This window comes from Tursiops truncatus, chromosome 13 (assembly GCF_011762595.2).
Source record: "Tursiops truncatus isolate mTurTru1 chromosome 13, mTurTru1.mat.Y, whole genome shotgun sequence".
NCBI lineage: Eukaryota > Metazoa > Chordata > Mammalia > Artiodactyla > Delphinidae > Tursiops > Tursiops truncatus.
The window spans coordinates 77,750,263-77,769,016 of NC_047046.1; the positions used below are offsets into that span (position 1 = coordinate 77,750,263).

General features: G+C 35.0%; 1 protein-coding gene across 1 annotated transcript in view; it reads left to right on the top strand.

Moving 5' to 3' along the window:
• CDH7 (cadherin 7) overlaps nucleotides 1-18,754 on the top strand; it is a 190,210-nt gene that overhangs the window by 4,464 nt on the left and 166,992 nt on the right. The gene's annotated exons all lie outside the window — the stretch shown is intronic.

Below are 18,754 nucleotides of genomic sequence, written 5' to 3' on the forward strand. Positions count from 1 at the left end.
TTTTTTAAACCAATTTTAAAAATATAATCTAATGTGCCTGTAAATCATAATTTAGGCTGATTTTTTAAAATGTCTTTATCTTAATATTCTTTGATATTATTTTTAATATTGCTTATTACTCTGTTTATCCTTACAATTTTCTATACAGCATTTGGGTTGTATATTACTGAACAAAAATGAGCGGTTATAATCTGAAATTAGCAATCATTCTAACCCAATGAAAAACATTGATGAACTTTTGCTTAAGAATAAATATGAGTTTTATAATAAAAATATCAATATAATTTTGATAAGTAGATCTTTTTGGATAACATTATTAACATTTAGATTATGAGATTACAGTCGGCCCTTGAACAACACAATTTTGACCTGTGGGGGTCCACCTATACACAGATTTTTTTCTCAGTAGCAGATACTACAGTCCTACATGATTTGTTTTTTTTGTTTGTTTGTTTTGTTTGTTTTAGATTTGGATTTCTCATATGCGAGAGATCTTGTGGTATTTGTCTTTGTCTGACATTTCACTTAGGATAATGCCCTTTAGTCCACCCATGTTGTCATAAATGACAAGATTTTATTCTTTTCTATGGCTGAATAATATTCCATTGTTTCCATGTGTTGACCATTGTAAATAATGCTGCAATGGACGTGGAGGTGCATATATCTTTGCAAGCTTCCTTCAGATAAATACAAAGAAGTGGAATACCTGGATCATATGGTAGTTCTATTTTTAATTTTCTGAGGAACCTCCATACTATTTTCCGTAGTGGCTGCAGCAATTTACATTCCCACCAACAGTGCACAAGGGCTCCCTTTTCTCCACATCCTCTCCAACACTTGTTATTTCTTTTTTTTTGATAATAGCCATTCTAATAGGTGTGAGGTGACACCTCACATAAGACCTGAAACCATAAAACTCCTGGATGAAAATATAGGTGGTCAGCTCCTGACATAGGTCTTAGCAATAATTTTTTAAGTCCAACATCAAAAACAGAAGTAACAGGCAAAAATTGACAAGTGGGATGACATCAAACCACTTTCATTTCCTCTGCACAGCAAAGGAAACCATTAACAAAATGCAAAGGCAACCTACTGAATGGGAGAAAATATTTTCAAATCATATATTTGATAAGGAGGGGCTAATATCCAAAATACATAAAGAACTCATACAAATCAATAGCAAAACAATCACAAACAATTCAAATAAAAATTGGCAGAAGATCTAAATAGATATTTTTCCCAAAGAAGACATACAGATGGCTAACAGGTACATCATTGACCATCAGGGAAATGCAAATCACATCCATTTATTTCTAAGGAAAGTGGTACTAGCAATTTTCAAGACTTCTTCAGATTCAAATATGCTAAAGTATGAATGTCTCATGTGTTTTCATCACGTTACATTACAAATTTATAACTTATTCTTTTAAGATTAATTAGAAGCAGTAAGGGCTAGTCTTTTTTTTTTTTTTTTTTTTTTTCCGGTACGCGGGCCTCTCACTGCTGTGGCCTCTCCCGTTGCAGAGCACAGGCTCCGGATGCGCAGGCTCAGCGGCCATGGCTCACGGGCCCAGCCGCTCCGCGGCATGTGGGATCTTCCCGGACCGGGGCACAAATCTGTGTCCCCTGCATCGGCAGGCGGACTCTCAACAACTGCGCCACCAGGGAAGCCCGAGGGCTAGTCTTTTGAGTCCAATTTTAGTGGTTTCATTGAAATATACACTGAGAAAAAAAGATATTTTATTGAGGTTCTTTTAAAAGCTATAGTCACTAAATCCTTTGTATTTTTTAATGACACTAAAATTCTATTCTATATCAAATGAAGCTATATGCAGTTTTTATTGCATATTTAGCAGTAGCTAAAAGAAAAAGTTAAATTGCTTAAAAGCAATAATTTACCCAAGACCTTGTGAATTCTAGAAAAGGACCACTATTCAAAAGATGTGGCAGCATACTATACAAAGTAAATACAGTTACTAAAATGATTTGGCATGCCACAGTAAGTTCCATTTGAATTTTGAAAATATGTTCTTCTGGTTGTCCAGTTGTACATAGAAGTGAAATCAGTGCTGAATTTTACATCTCCATCCTCCCAATGCCCAGTTTATCCAGTAGAACAATATGGCACTTTTTAAAAGTGCATCAGTGCTCCTAATCCACCAGGGTTTAATACATCATTTGTGCTGTGCAATGCATAATTCCCTGGTGTTGTAAAAAGTTAATGCTGTTACAAAAAAGTCCCCAACACTCATGGGAGGAATTTATGTATGGGTATTCTCTGCTTTTCAAAAGTTCGCTATACACCACTTCACTTTCACAAAAGACCTACATTAGTACATTAGTACCTGTCTTTGATAATCAAAAGAAATCCGAAGAGGATTTTTGTTTTTACAAAACATGGTGAAAAGTGAAACTAGCATTCAGGGTTCGTCTTGTAGCAGCTGATGTACAGGCAGCATGCACCCCAAACCGTGAGAGTGGCACCTGCCATCTCCTTCCCAGGGAACTACACTTAGCATCTTAGCATCGAGCCACCATAGCTTCGAACTGCATCTGTGAGCATCTGTGCTGTATCTTGATTTATTTTGTGCCTCCTAGCGAGATATGTCCTTAGGTAATTGCTTCTTTGCTTTATGCCATTTTGGCTTCTAGAAGGCTTCATAGAAATGCTCTGCTTTAGGAGAGCGGGAAAACCTGTTCTTGGGTAATCAAGGTGAATAAGAGTTGTATCATTTTATTGAGCTATGGCTTTTTGGGTTTAATAAGTACAAAACCTAGAAAATAGGGGTCAGTTTTTTATGGTATCTCATCTAATGTTAAAAACCATGTGGAGGACTGGATCTGTATCGCATTTCATGCTGTGCCCCCTGGGAGGATGGGGCCCAATTTAGTTTCAGTGGAGTCAGTTGAAAATTTCTGTGGAAAGCCTTCAACCTAGTTAAATGATTAACTCTCAAGTAAAAAATAAATAAATAAATACATAAAATAAATATTTATGTATATATATCTGAAACATTCTCTGATTAGAAGCCATGTGAGTCTCACTAATAGTGTAAGTACAAATTAAACTAAAAAAAATCTGTTTCTTCCTTTTCCTCTGTTGGCCCCCTAGTCCCTACCCTAACCCTCAGCTTGCATTTTAAGACCCTTCTTCCCTAGCAAAGATCCCACAAACAAGAATTAGTCTGGTGTATTAATTGGTGAAATTAGTCAGGCTCTTTTTCAGTAAACCAGAACATGTTCTCATCCATTCATATCTCCCTATTGTTCAAATTAGTTGCCTTGGAAATTTAAAGCACCTAATATACTCCACAAAGATAATCATAATCTCCACTTCCATCGTGGTTATCAGTGATCAAGATGGGCTTAACGGTTGGTTCCTTTATCTTAACTAACTTTCAGACAGGTTTCTTCCTGAGGATAGGCCCCTGACCTCCCTTAGAAAATTTCCTTTAGAACACTTGTGATTGTAAATTCTTCCTCTGCCCCTTTGAGATGGAAATCTTCTCCAACCCAGAAACATTTTGCTCAAAGACCTGGGAGTTACCCCTTTGAAATGTAGTCATCTAAGATAATACGCCTCCTTCCCAGTCTCCGTTGGGGGGCAGCAGCCCAAGTTTGTTAATACGTGACAATTAACAAGCAAAGGTGACCTACTCACGTTGACCAAACCCCGCGCTGAAGTCCTTTAGCGCTTTTCCATAAACTAACTCCGGCAATTAAAAGTCCTTCCTCTCCAGTCGAGTGAGTTGTCTCTCTTCTACTACACAAGTCTTGAGCAGGAGACTTGACCTTATTACAATAGTCTTGAATACAGTCTTCCTTGACACTTTTAACAAGTGTTCAGTGCAATTTTGCTTTGCGTCAATTATTTAGTTTTCCTCTCTCTCCCATTTCTGTACCATTTACACATACATCAATCCCTTGTCTTTTCGTCCATCTCAATATTTCTCAAAAAACTTTAATAAGAACCATGATTTGTAGGTTGCCTCTCTTGAAACCAAAATAAATGAATGAATAAAAAATAAATAAAATAAAGGGAAAGGAGAAATGAGGCAGGTTCCCAGTATGATTTTTGCAAAGGATACAGTATATAAATAAGAAGCTCATTAAGTCATGAGTACTAATTTAATACTCTCATAGTCTAAAGGAGAGGTTACAAATTGTATGATAGTAGGCCTGAGGATGGATTTTATTTGACGTGCTCAGTGTACTACAATTCAGGAGATTTCACATAAATTTTCAGGTTTCTAGCATCTTAAACAAATTGTGTAATCTCCCAACCCTAGATATTCATTCCAGCAAGACAGCGGAATCAACTGAGAAAATAGAAAAACAACAGCCTTCATTTAGAGATAACTTACAAAAGATATACCTCAAACTTATTTTTATTCGTTCTTCAAGCTGTTTTGAGCGTGTAATATATTCGTTTCTGCCAAGTGGTTAAAGTAGTAAATGGCTTCCGATGAAATATTTTGAGTTTCTGATTTCCAGGAAATTTGCACTTTATTTTTCTCAGCTTTATGTCAGCAAAACTGATAACCTTTTAGACCACCCAAATTTTATATAGAACTGTAACAAAAGTGATTTTTTTTACATTTTTCCCATATAATAAGTTACATTTACTAGCATAGTTTGGTGTTATATCATTTTATTATTAAATTCTCTTTTTTTAAATACATTTCCATCTCTCTTTTATTATTTTGAGACAAAAGTGACTAAGGTTAATTCTGGGCTTAATACTCATTGTTAAATAAATAGTGAACAATTAATAAACAAGATTGATTATAGTTGGTGTGTGTGTGTTGTGTGTGTGTGTATGTGTGTGTGTGCTGACCCAAACCAGCATGTTTTTAGCTGGCTTTTTTTTTCATTTCACAGAACACTGGCTTCTAGTCAAGGTTCCACTCATCACTAGTTGAATAAATTTAGACAAGTCACTTAAGCCCACTCAGACTTATTTCCTCACAGTAAAATAAAGAGGCTGAAATACACATACTCTAAATTTCCTCAAGTTCTAAAATAACATAACATGGGGATTATCACTATGGTGAATGTTCGTGTATCAGGGCAAGCTTGAGTTCTGAAGTGAGGCAGAAACTTGGTTCAGTGGCTGCTGTGCTTTTAATATTTCAGTGTGAAATACGATGTTTACTATAGGTATTTTAATTATAGAATTTTTACTACAGATTTTTTAAATCAGGTTAAAGACGTTTCTTTCTATTCCATACTTCTACGAGTATTTATCATGGATAGAGTCCACTTTTATTAAATGCATTTTTGCATTGATTAAGATAATATTCTGTTAATGTAGCAAAATATATATTTCCTAATGTCAAATAATTGTTACATATTTTAACTGGGATAAATCCTATATGATTAGGTTTTACAAACATGATTTGCTGGCTTATATTTGTTAATATTCTAATATTTACAGTTTTTATACTTACATTTTTCTTGACTTTGGAATATAATTTTTCTTTTTCCTACTGTTTTTGGATAAAAGTTATACAAGATTCATAAGGCAAGTTGCAGATACTTGTGTGTATTTGTGTGTGTGTGTATTCATAATCATTGGATAAATGCTTGCAAGATGATTTTATGTTATTTTAAGGTCCAAACCACCTGTTTGGCTTGTCAGTAGAATTTAAGTGATTTATCTCACTTACCCAATTTTTTCAATGGTTATAAATATATTCTAGTTTTTTATTAAATTCTGACTCAGTTTGCATAAGCTATAGCATCACCTTTGGAAAACTATTGCCCTGAATTTTTTTTAAATTAAAGTATAGTTGACTTATTATATTACCTTCAGGTATACAACACTGTGATTTGATATTTTTTTAAAGATTATACTCAATATAAAGTTATTATAAAATATTGGCAGTATTTCCTGTGCTGTACATTACATCCTTGTATCTTATTTATTTTATACCTAGTAGTTTGTACCTCTTAATCCACTTCCCGTATCTTGCCACTCCCCACCAGACTTGACCACTCTGGTACCACTAGTTTGTTTTCTGTATCTGTGAGTCTGTTTCCTCCTGTTATATTTGTTCATTTGTTTTATTTTTTAGATTCCACATATAAATGAAAAGATACAGTATTTGTCTTTCTCTATCTGATGTATTTCATTAAGCATAATACCCTTCAGGTCCATCCATGTTGTTGCAAATGGCAAAATTTCTTTCTTTTTTATGGCCGAATAGTAGTCCATCGTATATATATACCACATCTTCTTTATCCATTCATCTGTTGATGGGCAGTTACATTTCTCCCATATCTCGGCTATGTAGAGATCTCATTATTACCATAAGGATTAAAATAATTCAGAGTCACAGTTTTTACCACATTTCCATTTAATTGTCAGTATTTGTAAGTGCAGAAGATGGAGGAATGAGAGAAAACAACAGTGGATTTTCTAAGCTTAATTCACTGGTGACTCCAGCTGAAGCTTTTGCTCTAGGTGCCATCTGTTTTCACCAAAGTAAATAAACAGGCTTTGGCATCTGGTATACAGCCAGTGATCTGGTGAATGTTTGTTTGCCCCTCTTGACAAGTATTGAAAACACACTAGAAGTTGTTTGAGGTTTATACCTGGCAGGCCCAGCAGTACACCTCCATTCACTGTACTGTCACAGGCTTGCATCGATCTATGACTCTGTCCATAGTTTAGTCCAAAAGAAATGGAATTGTTCCCATCACTAAAATAACATGAAGCCAAATCATTCTATTTATTGCTAGATCCTAGAGAACAGAAAATATCATAGGATTAGAGGAGACAAATGAATCCCATGAAAATATTGGGCCTATATTTTCATTTCATGAAAATATAGTTTCTGTGCAAAGAAGAGGGCTGCAATAGTCTGGAATAATCTGGATATTATTTTTACATCATAGAGAAAGATGTGCTGTATGCCACTACCACTTTAAAAGGCACACACCTCTTGTTAGACCTTTTTGGATTTTAGAAGAAACAAACCCCCAAATTAAGGATATTACACATGATATTTAAGTGTAGAATAAAATGCCGTGCTTTAATTTGAACACAGAACAAGAAAAAAGCAAAAGTTCCCATCTGATCCACACTGGAATGTCAGCAGCTTTAACATTTGGGCCTTATCCTTGAGTCGATAGGATTGGTTGCTGTGTGTGTCCGTGGACAGGGTATTGTATGCACATTTGGTCAGGCACTTATATCTGAACCCTATCAACTGCATGTAGGGTTTTGGCACAAAGCCATACCTTCTTCTCCAAAGAACTGTACTTTTGAGAAGTGTTCTTGCTTTTCTACTGAGTCACCCAAGTGATTAAATGCCAAATCATAAAACTCTAGGTGTCTTTACAAGCAAACCTGCTCAGCATCACCTGCTTCTCATTTTCTCTACTTAGATGCAGATTTGCCTGTGCTGAGAAGCACTCCATGGTCCTTTAGAAATGGTCTAAACGGCATCAATGATAAGTCAGTCTTAAAGCTAAACAGAGTTGTAGTAGAACTCTCAACTTGCCTCCTTCTGCCACAGTGCTGGATGACAACTGCTTCTACAATCAATCTTGGAATCTCCAGGGGACTTCCCTGTGACCTGTTTACTGAAGTGGGGAATATGTGAACCTGGTTTAGAGAAAACTGTGTCTCATAGCCGGTACCAGCTTCAAGATGACAGTAACAGAATGATTCCCCTGCTCAGTATCAGCCTTGATTAGCACGTTTAGTTACTCACTTTGCCTGGAAAGGGAGATGACCTGAGCGTGAAATGCTGGATGTTCAGCCACTTGGAGCAAGATTAGGTTCCAAAAACAAGGGATTTGGGGAAAGAGGAATGTAGACGCACTCAGAAACGTGCTGTTACGTGTGTCCAGTGTGGATGCCCTCCAAAGGTCCCTGGATACAGAGGAAGCACTTGATAGTCAGCCACACAATGTGACCCAACCTATGGATGTTGGGTTTCCTCCTCCACAAGCCCATGTAGGGAGTGAAAATTCAAACTTCAAACCTGACAGAGCCAGGACTGTGCTTATCAGTGTCTTAAGGGAAGGTTACTGTATCTTACTGCTTTTGAACATTGACACATGGCTTAGTCAAGCTTTCTTACTTTGCCCCTCGTAGACAGTGTGTGAGTCTTTTCTATGTAGGGTTTATAGCCCTTTCAGGAACCCAGCTTTTTGTAGAGGTTTCAATTTTAACTCCCCATCTCGCAAGCTAGAGCCCTCATCCTTTTCTTTTTCCCTGCTTGGGTTTTAAAACCCACTAATCACTTTGCATTACCTGCCCTTCTCCACCAAAACAGGATTACCTGCCTCTTTCATCAACTTGAGAACCCACCATTCTTGCTCTCACTGACCTCTGCATTGCTGATACCTGTCACTTCCCTTCCTTTCTGGCAGGCATAGCCATGCATTAAAATATCTTTTATCAAATTAATATTTAGTTAGCATTTGTAGGTGTTTTACAGAATTGTTTGAATGTTGCCCTGTTCAGCTGTGAGATGACTCGTGTCTTTCCAATATAGCAGACCTTTTTTAACACTCATTTATTTTTTATTACTAAAGTTTGCCTGTGGAATGTACATAGCTACATATTGATGATGTGTCTAGATTTAAGGTATAGTACATATAATCATGGTGATTTTAATGCAGAATTTAATGTGACTTAATAATAAATTTTAAATTGCCAATTTAAATGTATTTGCAAATCAGGAGTCTATTGTCAAATCTTCTGACTATTCAAAAACAAAATACAACATGATTACTTAGTTATAGCATATTTTCCTAAAAATAAAATTGTAGGTACTGATATTTATCTAAAATTTGAAAAGTATTGGTCAGTGCATCTAATCTTGAATAACATAGTTATTCTGGCATATTGCTATTATAAATTATTCCTTATAATTTCTTATAGGAAACATGCAGCTTTATAGACTACACTATAACTGCTGTGTAAAATTTGTACTACTCAAGTATATAAAATAGATGTAAACACACACATATTAGAAAGACTAAATGAAGGTCCCTTAGAGATTTTTTTCTTAAAATGATGTATCCTGGAATTATCTTGAAAACAAGATTCTTAACACATTAACCATGATCGGGCAGTTTAAAAGAAGAACTAATAGTAAAGGGCAAATAAAGTGCCTTTCTTTTCTAACTAAATATTAAGTTAGCTCAACTTCAACGTTGCTTGAGTTGCAACATGCATTATAGAACACAGAGCTAATTGCTTTAGTGTTTCAACCCTCCAAGCAGTGCAGATGTTATGCAAATGTTTTAGTGCTCATTTTCAGAAAGTAAACAATTGTGGTAAATTTTGCAAGGGTATTTTCTTTTTTTGCATTAGCACTAAACTTTCCAAAATTGTTGCCAGCTACAATGTTAGTGCTCAAATAAATTGAAATTTTTGTGGAGTAATAACCTGTCAGATGTGGACGTATAATGGATTTTTTTTCTAATTGTGAAACACCATTACATTAGAGAGCAACATGGAGTTAAATAGAACTATTAGTATTATATAGGCTCCCTAATTTGATGAAACATGTTATTGGTATCCACAGACAACAAGAATTTGTCAGGTGTATCTTTAATAAGTATAAAATACAAACAGGTTTATTTCTTCACGTGAAAATTATACTTAGAGAGCATTCAAGATTTTTCATAATCCTGTATTTTGTGTCGACGACAAAGATGAATTTAGAAAAAAATTCCATTACTAATAAATTCTTATAAAGATGATTTTGGAATTCAATAGCAAACTGATTTGTAATCATGTGCAAGTATATCATCCATGTGGCTTAGAAATCTGAATCTTAACAATTTATAAAAATTCCTACAGGAAGGTAGAGTGTAAATATTTCTTGATTATATGAATTTGAGAGACAGGGTGTTATTTGTTTCCTATTGCTGCTGTAACAAATTATCACAAACTTTAAGGCTTAGATTCATTATTTTAGGGTTCTGCAGTTCAAAAGTTCTCAATTCAAGATGTCAGTAGGTCAGTGTTCCTTTTGGAGGCTGCAGGAGAAACTGTTTCCTTGTGTTTTCCGGTTTCTAGAGGCCATCTGCATTCCTTGGCTCCTAGCCCATTGCTCCATCTTCAAAGCCAGCAGTATAAATCTTCAAATCTCTCTCTCCTTTCTGTCTTTTGCTTCCATTGCCATGTCTCCTTTCCTGCCTTACCCATTTCCTTAAAAGGGTCTTTGTGATTACATTGGGCCCATCCAGATAATCCAGGATAATCTACCCAACTCAAGAGACTTAATCATGGCTGCAACGTCTCTTTTGCCATGTGCAGTGGGTTGAACAGTAGCCTCCAAAAGATTTGTCTACCTGGAACTTCAGAATGGGACTTTATTTGGAATGAGGATCTTTGTAGGTGTAATTAAAGATCCCAAAATGAGATCATTGTGGATTAGGGTGGGCTCTACTTCCAATGAGGAGTATCCTTATAAATAACAGAAACGTATTAGACACAGAGAGTGGGAGGGGATGGGGAAGGACTCTCCCTCAGACTCCAGAAGGATTCAACCCCACTAACACCTTGATTCCAGACTCTGACCCCCGTACCTGTAAGAGAACAAATTTCTGTTGTTCAGAGTCCCCCAGTTTGTGATAATTGTTTATGGAAGCCCTAGGAAACTAAAATCCCATTTAAGGTAACATAATACAGGATCTGGGGATTATAGAATGTGGACATCTTTCAAGGGGCATTATTCTATCTACCACAAAGTCCAAATATCCTACCAAATTTGAGAAATTACTCTTACATTCTGGTGAGTTACATGCTTCTGTTTCTGTCTCATCAGCGTAGCAGGATGCTTAAAAGCAATGTCTTCACATTTCTCTTTATGGGTGATAATGATGTGATTGATATTCAAACACAAATAGTTTTAAGTAAAGAATGTTATTCCCCATGAAACAGCTTGCTAAAAGGCTGATGAAAAAAGTTTGGTGAGATCATATTAAAAGATACATATCCTAGAATCTTGATATACTGGCTCTATAATTTAGAAATATTTGCTATTCTCTTTGTACTGGTCCTTAACTGCAAGAACAATAAAATTCATAGAAAGTAGTTTATTAACTGGAGTTCTCTGAGCAAGACAAGCCCCAGTACCATCTCCAGGTTTTCCTTATGAGTTTGAATTGATTTAGGCAAAGGTCACACTTAACTATTTCTCCTCCATTTGTTTTCCAGAAGCTAATAGTTGCATCTAAAAGGCCCCAACTTTAACTTGGCAGTGAGTTATTACTGAATCTTCCAAATGACTCCACGGTGTTAGATTTTTTGTTCACAATTACACTTTACTAAAGGTCTTAATTATAAGTTTCTGTTAAATCTCAGCATGGATCTTTTCCATATTAGACAAAGATATTAATTGATTAGTAGATCAAATAGAATTGATTTGAAATACTATCAATAGCAAAACTGCAGTTGTTATTTTATGTGTTGAATTTGAATAACCCCAAATCAACCATAAAGAAAAAGAGACAACCTTTGTGAAAAATGCTTCAACACTGATGTATCCAGTTAGCCAATAGTTCACTACTGGTGTTTGCAATTTAATCAGACATCTTTTCACAACTACCAATTAAGGCTTTTTGTTGGGTTTTAGAGATAATAACGGAAAGCTGGCTACTCCTCATGTCCCCACTTAAGTCTTCAATTAATAATGACATATATACAAGAAAAATAAAGTAAGCGTTCTCACTGTTTAATGTCGGACAATGCAGGTAATTCAAACTGATAAATATTTTAGTGCGCTTAGGTATAAATATCACAGACAGACATAGCCTGAGAATTAAGCATTTAATACTTGTGACTATAATTTCTTGCTGCCTTGAATTTCTTTTCAGAAGAAACATGAATTATAGAGTTTTCTGTAGATTCTATTTCTAGTTGCCTGTTACAAGAACATACGGGATGTTATGACTAATTGAACTTAACTGAATTACAAGGGACTCACTGTTTCGCAGAAATGTTATTATTGGTTGGTCAGGTAGTAATATATAACAAGCAAGAGAATGACAAAAGTATTTTGACAACACCGAATGCTGCCAGAACTTCAGATAATACTTACTTTTTGGAAGAGAGGTCATCTTGAATTGTAGAGAAAAATTATAAAATATTAGAGTACTTTAAACATTAATGAAATAGACAGCATCTACAATGTTACTTTATTTTTCTGTGATTTAGGACAGAAGTTTACCAGAAGTACAGAGCTATTTATACTACTTTAAACCCCTACTGAATATTGCAATGCTTTCCTTAAAAAAAAAACCACATGAATCGAATACCATGCACATTAGTAGACCACCGAACTATCTGCTAATGTTCTTGTATGTTCATAAAAGTACAAACTAGGTATCCACAAGGCACAGTAGTACATAATAATCACTGTTAAATATGTTATTTAATCTGCATTATTATTCTGATACATGATGGCATAATTTTCCTTGATTGAAACAAAGTGTTTCTAATTACATATCAATTTCTTAAAAACACATCTAGATGTATGCATCTTTTAAGCTAATAAAAGTAATCATCAAAAAGGAATTTGAAAAAAAAAAAAAAAAAAAAAAAGGAAGTTGATCCATGCTTACTAATACAATTATTAATAATTTCAAATTAGATATGAATAACAGTACATTTCTTTCCCAAAACACAGGGTAAGAAAAGTGAGTTTACATAGAATTTCTTATTTTACAGACATTATTTTTTGAGACTTCCTTTTGAATATTATAAATCTAGAAAAAGAAGGTAAAATGAAAGAAGCATGGAAGTAAGAGCTTCCATGAGGAAGAGGAAGGAGAAAATAAAGGGAAGATAGAAAGATGAAAAGATATAGAATCACTGACAAGAAAAGCAGGAAGAAAATGACGATATTCCTGAACCAATAGTGAGTGAAGATTCCATTAAACCCCACAGTACACTCCATTATACAAACAAACGAACAAAACTGAAGCAATCTGATTACTTAGAAAGTGCTCTTTCCCACCCACTTTGCTTTCCATTCTTAGTTCTGTTTCTCCAACTCAGTATTCTCCAACTCAGTTGCCTGGAACTACCAACATCTGCATTACCTGCAAGTTCTCAAGATCTCTGTCCTAAAGCAACTAAATCAGAAACTCTGGGAGCCCGGTCCACAATCTGCTTCTTCTTTCTTTCTTTTTTCTTTTATTTCTTCTTGGCAAACTTTCCAGGAGATTCGCATGTGCACTAAAAACCACTACTCTAATCCAGACCATCATCCTGTCTTCCTCAATCTCTTTATGTTCATCAGTTTCCATCCAAAGAATCCAAATGCCATACAAGGCTAAATGAAATGGAACACAGTAGTAATGTAATGTACCCCCTTAGCTAGAGGTCCAAGACACTAATGAACACATGAAAAAATTAAGGCGTATTCGTTATGTTTGACATTCAACAAATTTTAAGAAAAAAAGGCAAGTGAAATGAAAAATTCTCCCACTGGCAAGTTTTCATAGTTCAGTATTTGCAAAGACAGGAATCCTGGGACTCATTTTCAATCTGTACTCCCTTCACACCAGCTCTATCTAAAGTGCCAGTGGAATTATCTTCCTTAGAGTCAGGTCTAGAAAGGTCAACATTTGGTCCAAATTGTTGGGTTCTTCCTGTTGCTTTCAAAATTAAGTATAAATGATTTGGCACTTTTCTAAATCTCCAGACTTTTCTACCTTCTACCAACTTTTGCAATGTTTCTCTTCTCTAAACTTTCCAGCTCATTACTCCCCACAGGACTCTGCACTGCCATGCGTACAACCTCATTCCTGCTATGTTTACAACCACGTACAATCATATTCCCATTTGAACTTGTAAAACTTCTATTTATTTTAAGTTCAATTTCATAATCTCCTCTTGCTTAATAAATGTAATCACTTAACGTCCTATCTTTATTTTTGCTCCCCTATTTTAGCCATGTCATTCTTTTTGTGTTCTATTTGTTTGCTCACTTACAGTTTCTCTGTATGAATGGTGTTCAACTTTGACCCCAGAGATCCTTCTTGCAACACTTTATATCCAGTTATGTTTTAGAGATAGGTTGTCCCACCTGGATTTCTGTCATTCATCCATTATTGGATGTTTCTAAAAACCTTTTTAATCATACAAATATTGCTTTACTTTCTCTATTAATTTGCTAGGGCTGCTGTAACACAGTACGACAAACTGAGTGGCTCAAACAGCAGAAACTGATTTTCTCATAATGGTGGAGGCTAGAAGTCCAAGATCAAAGTTATCAGCAGGGCTGGTTCCTTCTGAGGGCTGAAGGGAAGGACCTGTTCCAGGCCCTCTCCTTGGCTTGCAGATGGCTGTATTCTCCCTATGTCTTTACATCGTCTTCCATCTAGACCTGTATGTGTCCAAATTTCCTTTTCTTATAAGGATACAAATCATATTGGATTAGAAACCACCCTAATGACTTCATTTTAACTTAATTACCTCTTTAAAGACCCTATCTCTAAAAAAGTTCACATTCTGAGGTACTGAGGGTTAATACTTCAACATATGAATTTGGGAGGGGAGACAGAATTTAATTCATATATTCTTTCCCTTAAATCATGCAGAATGGCATAATGCATAATAACATGTATGAAAAGTGTAACGTAGAGATTAAGACCAATTATTTGGATAGTTTGAGGATGAAAAAGCCTCACTGGTTAAAAGATCATAATAATTAACTCACAAGAACATCATATAGTTTTACTTTTCTTAATAACTTCCCTCTCTTCCAATTTTCTCTATTGGTATGGTTTAAAGCCACAGGAAATGCATAGAATAACATCAAGTTTACACATTTGTTGTTAAATAAAATGCCTTCTTAAGAGCCACTGCAGACCTTTGGCAAATTATTGCTGAGCTGCTGCACTACAGGCACTGAGAAAAATTCAATCAATTTCTGCTATATTCAATTGCAAGAAAAAAACCCAAAAACCTAAAATATCATTCCTGAGCAGGCTTGCTTGAAAAGAATCCCATCATATTTTATAGTGTTGTTGTTTGGCATTATTTCCTACAGAGAATTGGTTTGGATAGAAATAATATGAGCTGAATTACGAAGATTTTTCAATGATATTCTTTGTCATCAGTTATTAAATGATCAGCATTATAGCATGTTGTTTATAAAGTACTAAAAACATTAAAAAATACCTAATACCTTTAAATAATTATCCTTTCTCTGGATAGAAGACAAGATGCCATGGCATATTTTAATTACTAAGAGTGAATCACTTTAACAGATTTATGTAGACCATCTCTAACAAATGTTAAAAGAATATAAAACAGTAGTTTACCTTTGTCATTGAGAAATAAGGCAAATGATCGGCCTTAGTATAAATTTATTTTATTATTTTCTATAATACATGATTCAAAACTTCTATCTTATAAAACTTTTCAAAATCATACAAAGTAATAAATTGATTAAAATAATTGATGGAATCATTGAATTTTAGATTTATGGAGAATTAGAGATCATGCAGTCCAAAAAAACATGTTTTTTTTCAAACAAAGAAACCAAGGACGGTTAAGGTTGACTCCCTGTTCAGTAATGGAATAGGTGCCTTAAAAGATAGAAATGAGAATTTTATATAATTCATCATTTCTAAGAGTTTATAGTCTATGCAAAAAAGAAGATATAAGTATGTTACAAATTAAATAAGCAAATATAATCATGGCAAAATGAGCAGTTACCATAAATAAGTCATCTTAAATAATATGTATTCTATTTGCAAGAACATGAATGGCAGATGTGGGCAAAATTTTTATTGAATAAACCTAAATTTTATTTCTATATTATTTTCCTAATTTGGGGAGGGTAAGACATTGGGGTTAATGTATGACAGCATGCTTTTTTATGCTGTCTTGGCTACTAAAGAAGTAAATGGAAAAATGTCAGAGCTTTTTATAGTCTAATCCATCCTTACACTTGAAAGATATCAGATTATATGGATTATCAAAGGTCAGTGTATTGAAAATTCTTAGGATTGGAAGAGATCATCCAGGTCATCTAGTTACTCACCAGCCAGTTGCTGACAAGCTTCTCAGTGGCTGAACTGAAAATAGACCATTTGGGTTTTATTTTTCCTTCTTATATGGATATGGGCTGCAAATAGTTGTTTGAATTTGGGGAAGGTCAAATTAACTTCATCCAAAATGCCTTTCACCTTTGTTTCAGAATTCCCTTAGAAACCTCTGAAATAAAATACACAGGAATCCCTTACTATCTTAACTCTTCCAGTTGCCATAACAACTTGTGAAATTTTCCCAAAACTTGATGTCTGCTATAACAAATAGCAGACCTTCTTGCAAGAACAAACATTTAAGTTGTGTGAGTCTAAATGAAAGGCTGCGTGGTGAGCTACCGTCATATCTCAGCTGTACTTCTGATGGGATTGCGTCTTCTATTTGTGGTTGTGCATTATCATTCTTATAGCTTCCTCTTCTTTTAATATTTATTCATTTGTTTATTTATTTGTTTATTTATTTATTATTTTTGCTCTGCCAGGTCTTAGTTGCAGCACACAGAATCTTCGTTGCAGCATGCGGGATCTTTAGTTGTGGCATGCGGACTCTTATTCGCAGCATGCATACGGGATCTAGTTCCCTGACCAGGGATTGAACCTGGGTTCCCTGAGTTGGGAGCGCAGAGCCTTACCCACTGGACCACCAGGGAAGTCGCAGGCTCCTCATTTTTAAGTTAAAAAAAAAAAAGAAAATCTTATGTAAAGTGTAAAATCCTGGGAAGAAAGTAGATGAGCCAGAGAAGCCTAGAAAAACTCATTCAATAGAAGAAAATTTGGTATGGAAGCTTATTGAGAGAAGTATATGCCTAAAAATCATAAGCTGTGCCATGCATACGGTTTATGAGAATTTTGTTCCTTCTGGATGTTCTCACTAGGATACTTGAGCACTGTGTAATATATTTGAAATACTAGATAAACATTGTTGCAGAAGATTAAAAAGCCATAGGCAGGGTGTTTGCCATTTAGAATCTTGATATAGCAGAAAATGTTGTAGAGTCTTTGAAGAAGTGAAAAAAAAAGATAAAACAAAGAGATTATTGAAGGACTGAGTTTCAAAGCAACTTTCTGATAGTTTGGGAGATTTAGAGTAGTTCATGACTGTAATTTGAAGGTCGCAGATGAAACAGCTTATGTAGAATATAAGACTACACCATGCTTTCCTGGTAACATGTTAGCTACATTGCAAAGCAAATATTCTCATTTGATAAGACAGGGCTCTTTGGAAATAAATGACTTTTCTGAACATATCAGAAGATGACAAAGTACTGGCTCCTTCAAGGCCCAAAGATAGGCTCACCGTATTCTGGAGTAGAAATTGTAAAGATAGAAGTAAAATCTTTGTTGGTGTATCACTCCCCAAACTCCAGGGCCCTTAAAATAACGTTGAGAGTGTACTGCCTGTTATATAGTATTCAAATCATAAAGCGTAAGTGAGAAAGGAGGTTATTTAACACTGGAGAAATTTATAACGCAAGAAGGAAAAATCTTACAGGCAGCACTCTTTGATAATAGGCAACTCCTCAAGAATGTATTGATTTAGGGAGGAGTTACTGATTTATGGAGGTGATAAGGAAGTGAGATTTTTGCCTCCTAATATATGACTATTGAAACGTTTTGGACCGAATTGTCTTTACAACCTTCCCAGAATATTCTAAGCAGTATCTGATTCAGGGTGCTGATAGAGATAATATGGATTCAGTGAGGGATTCACAAAAGAATTTTGGCATCAAGGAGACATGCAGGCTTGAAAGAAAAGTTTCAGAACAGAGAATGGGAGAAAGTGTTTTTACCATTTTCTTGCTGTTTTTCAAGGTGTTCGGGTACTGTCTGACCACCTCACTCTCAAAGAATTAAATATATCTTATATCTTCTGGAAAGGCAAGGATTTAGTGAACAGTGAAAATGTTGCAAAAGTGTCAGCATCAAATAATAAAGAACTTACTCCTAATGTATTCATTTTGATACTCATCACTGATCAGAGGCAGAGGAAGATGAGTAGCTATGAATACCAGGTGCCAAAAATTTAGTTGAAATTTTAGGTTATGCAAAAAATAAAAAGGAAAAGATCTTGTTAGTGAGCATAATCATAATATGAGCAGATGTATCACATTAAAAAAATAACAAGTTGGTCTTACGCTATTAGGATTCCTGGAGTTATCGTAGTCTTGAGTACATGGGTTTCTCGGATTCAGTAATTGATGAACCTCTAGCCTACACTGTTGCCCTGCCTTCTCACTGGCATGTATCAATACTTTAACCTGCCACCCATACACATACTGCTTCCTTCATCTCTGTCCTCTCATTACCAAACCTCATTTAAACAAAACCTCCATTAATAAGCAGCAGGTTTTCTCAGTGTTATTTGAATTCCTTTTCTGTTATTATCATGATATTTTGATTCTTAATAACATTAGACTTGAATGACTATCCGTCACAGTTTATGACTGTTGTCCTTATGTAATTTTAATATCATACCACTTACACTCAAAACTGATAGAGTTTGTATCTTAATTGACATAGTCATTGTAGATATGGTATTTGTTGCAGTTTAGAAAAAAATGGATTTGTGTTTGTTGCTGTGTACAGTATCATGCTATGCAAAAATTAATAACCACCAAAGTCCATTCATTGATAAGTAATTGGGTAATTTGTGTTCTACAACTCCTCTGTGGGTTTTTACATAGGTATTTCACAATGTTTTTAAGATATATGAAGAAATTTG